This window comes from Camellia sinensis, chromosome 5, assembly GCF_055761805.1.
Source record: "Camellia sinensis isolate YWXY chromosome 5, ASM5576180v1, whole genome shotgun sequence".
Lineage (NCBI taxonomy): Eukaryota > Viridiplantae > Streptophyta > Magnoliopsida > Ericales > Theaceae > Camellia > Camellia sinensis.
Genome location: NC_138965.1, coordinates 180,322,459 through 180,326,935, shown reverse-complemented (window position 1 = coordinate 180,326,935; position 4,477 = coordinate 180,322,459). Strand labels below are relative to the sequence as shown.

The 4,477-nt window shown below is 33.4% G+C and overlaps 1 long non-coding RNA gene across 1 annotated transcript; it reads left to right on the top strand.

Moving 5' to 3' along the window:
- Nucleotides 1-2,053: 2,053 nt before the first annotated feature.
- LOC114275660 (uncharacterized) lies at nucleotides 2,054-3,691 on the top strand. Its single transcript, XR_014328975.1, has 3 exons — nucleotides 2,054-2,926; nucleotides 3,147-3,287; nucleotides 3,395-3,691. It is a non-coding gene; the product is annotated as an uncharacterized LOC114275660 (long non-coding RNA).
- Nucleotides 3,692-4,477: the final 786 nt, after the last annotated feature.

Here is a 4,477-nt window from a genome sequence, read left to right as displayed (position 1 = left end):
ATTCACAAAAGGTATATATTAGGCCGATGGAGATTGGATGCAAAAGATTGTGAAATTGAAGAGAAAAATGTTATAGTAGATGAGGATGATCCAAAGTTGTTGATATTAGCACGTTATAGAGATTTTTGTCCAAGAATGGTGGAACTAGCAACTCAAGCATCTATGCACAAACTTGCCTATCAATTGGTTGATGAAGGGATTAAGGAATTGTGTGTAAAAGTAAATAATATGATGAAGGGAGTTTTTCACGACCCAAACCCGCCCTTATAGGTTTAGCATCGTAACCGGCCAGTAATCCTTGGATTACCAAAGGCCTCTGAACAGATTAACAAAATTAAGGGGCTAGCGGAAGCTAATACATAAATATAATTGTCCAATGAGCTGTGCTGACTTATATGAAACAAAATATTTAAAAACTTTATATACATAATCAAAAGTCATTCATACATTATACCCACACACGTTAGAGTATCTTAAGTACAGCCAACAGAACAAATGAGTCTAATATATACAGAAACAACAGAACTTAAACACTTGAGACACTCCAGGAACCTCCACGTGAGGCACAAGGGTTGGCTAACAACAGAACACAGATCCAGACAAAAGCCTTTAGGCTCGGGCTCCAGAATGCGCACCTATACATATATATACACACACAATGAGCTAAAGCCCAATGAATAACATTAAGGTAAAGGGGTCAGTGAACGAAATCCGAACATATCATAAGCAGAAAACAGACCAGAGCATAATCATTTTCATATCAGAACATAATAATGGTACATCCCATAGAACACATCACAGAACGTCTTCCGACTAGAGTAATCGGTTCCGGATACCGATTAAACACATATCACCACAATGAAGTGGCTAACGAGATCTCGTAATTACTTGTATGTCATAAACCCGCATTCTCATGTCGTCCCCCATGACTTGGGACTATCTATGGATGCCATAATAGATTTCAAACATGGAATATTCGTTCACAAAAACAGATATCATTTTAGAAATCACAGCTTATCATATTTCATTTAGAACATAATTCATATGAACGTATCTTTACGATAACGTTACTCACAGTGGTTCTAGTAAGTGGCCAATCAATCTTCAAGTCTTGACCTACAAACACAAAATACATAACACAAGCATATCTTATCATTACACATGTACACGGCCAACATGGTTTAGCTTTCATTACATTGGTTCTTATTCTCTCATATCACATTGCCTAAAACACACACACTTGCAGTCTCGGAACTTGGTACATTCTTTTCTTAGTGTGTTTCTAATCCATAAACTCATTACTATGGCTTAATTAAGGCTTAAGAATGCCTAAGATGCAATGAGGATGCCAAAACATGCCTTGGAATACTTAGGTAAAATTTCTGAAAATAAGGTCCACGCTCGAGCGTAGCTTTCCTCGCTCGAGCGGACATGCAAAATGTGAATGGTCGCTCGAGCGCACATTCCTTCGCTCGAGCGATCTGAAAAAGACATGAAACTTCTGAGAGCTTGCAATTCACGCTCGAGCGGACTTTTGGTCGCTCGAGCGGAGTGCACGCACTCAGAGTGGTCGCTCGAGCGTGAACTCCCACGCTCGAGTGTAGATGCAATTTCTGAAATTTCCAGATTGCACCTTTAAGCTCAAAACTCAAATTCCAACCTTCAAAACACATCTCTTGGGCCCTAAAACTTGAGATAACATAGTAAACTTGTAAAACATGAAGAATTTAGGACCATTTCATAAAATCATGGCCCAAAGGTTTGCCAAAAGTTCCCAATTTCAACTTAAACTTCAAGAATGTTTATGAACACAACATGCATGAATTTTTCTTGTATCAAACTTCTCAAAACATGATCAAACACCACAAAACAACTTGAAACTTGATGATTTCCCCAAATGAAGACGAATTTCAAACATGCAAGAGAGGATTCATGGAAATCATTCTCAATTTGTAAGAAAATGTACATGCATGCATGAATTGCAACTCAAATCTTTAGTCTAAGCTCAATATACACATCAAACTTAATCTTGAAGAAATTTTGTGTTAAATGACTTAGTTACACAATCTAGAGGTTGTAATCTTACCTAGAGTCTTGAATTACTCTTGTTCTAGCACAATCTTGGTGAGCTCAAGTCAAAGCCTTTAATTCTTCTTCAATCTCTCCCTTTCTCTCTCTAGAATTGTGCTCCCTCTCTCTCTAAAATGTTTCACTAGATTTTTCCACTCAAGGGATAAAAGAAAATGAGCTCAAAATGAGCTTATGTCTCATATATATGTTTATGGTACTAAAACACATTAATTAGAATATTAGGCCAACCAAACATGACTTAATTAATCAGACTGAATCAATTTTTAATAAAATTTGCCATATGGTTCTAAAAATTCCAAATAACACATCGGTGTAGTCAATTTCGGTTTCGAATGCTGATAAGGCTTTCGATTTACATATTAAAGTGGAATTCCAAACAGATATTTCTATAAATAACAGATAGAAAGCCAAATATCATGCAATTTACATATTAATCCCATAATTCATTTGATCCACTCAATTAGCATCTTTAATCACTTATTAGTAGCTAATTACGGGTCGGGGTTATTACAGAGTTGGAAATTTTGGTACCAAAGAATTAGATGCGGATGACCCCAACTTTGCACAAGTTAAAGGCATAAAGAAGAAAGATGTTGGATACAAAGGGAGGGGTAGATTAAAACCTTGGCATGAGATGATGAATAAGAAAACAAAAGTTATTTCACGACCAACCCGCCTTAGTAAGGTATTACTTACGTACTTTTAAAATTTCAAATGACATGCATTTATTTTTATAAATTGTGTAAAGTATTGATAATTTTTTGAACTTCTTTAGACCATTGGTCAATCATGCAACACGACAAATGTTCAAAATTCATCTTCAAGCCAACCACAGGTTAGTTATTGTTTTATGTTATTTATTTATTTATTTATAAATTGTGTAATGTATTGATAAATTTTACAACTTATTTAGACTATTGGTCAATCAAGCAATATTCAAATGTTCAAAATTCATCTGTAAGCTAACCACAAGTTAGCTCGTTTTGTGTTATTTGTTTATTTTGTAGACTATGTTGTACTAGTGTATTTACTTTTCATGGTGTTTTATGGAGTAGGATGTTGGGAGTTTCTACTGGCCACAACTGATAAATTATGGGTATAATCTTCTCACACGTGATATTAATTCATACTCACCAAGGTATCCACAATCACAACCTCTGTCTTTCCAAGCATCACATAGTCCACAAAGTTCTCAAGTAAGTAATCTCTCTCTATCTCTCTCTCTCTCTATATATATATGTTTGTAATGTAATTTAGTCCATAAAATTTATTCTAATGAATTTTCTTTTTTCTTTTTTTTTAGGGAACATCACTTAATCTAGCGGGGCACAATCCAATGGAGACCGAATTTAGAAATGAGAGTTCTTTTGATCTTTCTATTTATTCCCGGCCGCCTCCACAAAATTGACATGGGAATCCATTTTGTAGTTTTTGTTTTGAGAATTGAAATTGAAGGTTTTTAGAATTTTGTTTGAATGATTTAGAATGGTTGAGAAAGTTTTTGGATATTTGACCGAAGATTTTGAAGTTTGAATGCCTCATAATTATTATTTTTTATACAGATGTTGGATGTGAATTGAATATATTTTGGCCTTAAGTTGGTTTTTTTTTTTTTTTTTTTTTATACAACTTTTTTTTTTAAGTTACATTTTTTTTTTTTTTGCTTATGGTTTGATAAATTGATTTGTTCAATTATAATTTTTTTCCCTTTCAATTTTACTTTTGATGCATTTAAACCAGTTTTGAAAAAGTCAAAATATGTGTGATTTGCTTGATTTTAATTTTAAAATTAATCTTTTAAAAAAAATACGATTTAGTTTGATGAATTGATTGTTTTATTATAATAAAATAATAATTAATGAAACTCTTACCTATATAAAAAAATAAAAATAAATAAAAAAAACTAGCTTTTCTACTCCAACATAGCAGACACCTTTTGCTTGGAGTATAGAAAAAAAACAAAACTAACTTTTCTACTCCAACACGGCAAAGACTTTTGCTTGGAGTGTTAGAAACGACGGCAGCCGATAGGGGTACTAAAGAGTCAATGAAACCTTTACATATGAATTAAATATTAAAAAAAAGTGATAAAACGGTGCCGTTTTGAGGCACACAGCAGGCACGGCAGGGAGTAAACAGAGCAGGACCTTCCATCCGATTTTTTAATGGTTTTACTTTTTCAGATCACTCTCTTGCTTTCACCAAATCCAAAGCAAATACTTTCCAAAGCCAACTTCTTCTTTTTTTTAATGAATAAAAAAAAAATATAGCCAAAATAACGAGACGGCCTCATAATCTTATTCTTTATTTGGTTAAAATTTCCGATTTTATTCTTATATTTTTTAAAACTTGGTTTGGTAAAATAAAAATAAAAATTAGAACTCAT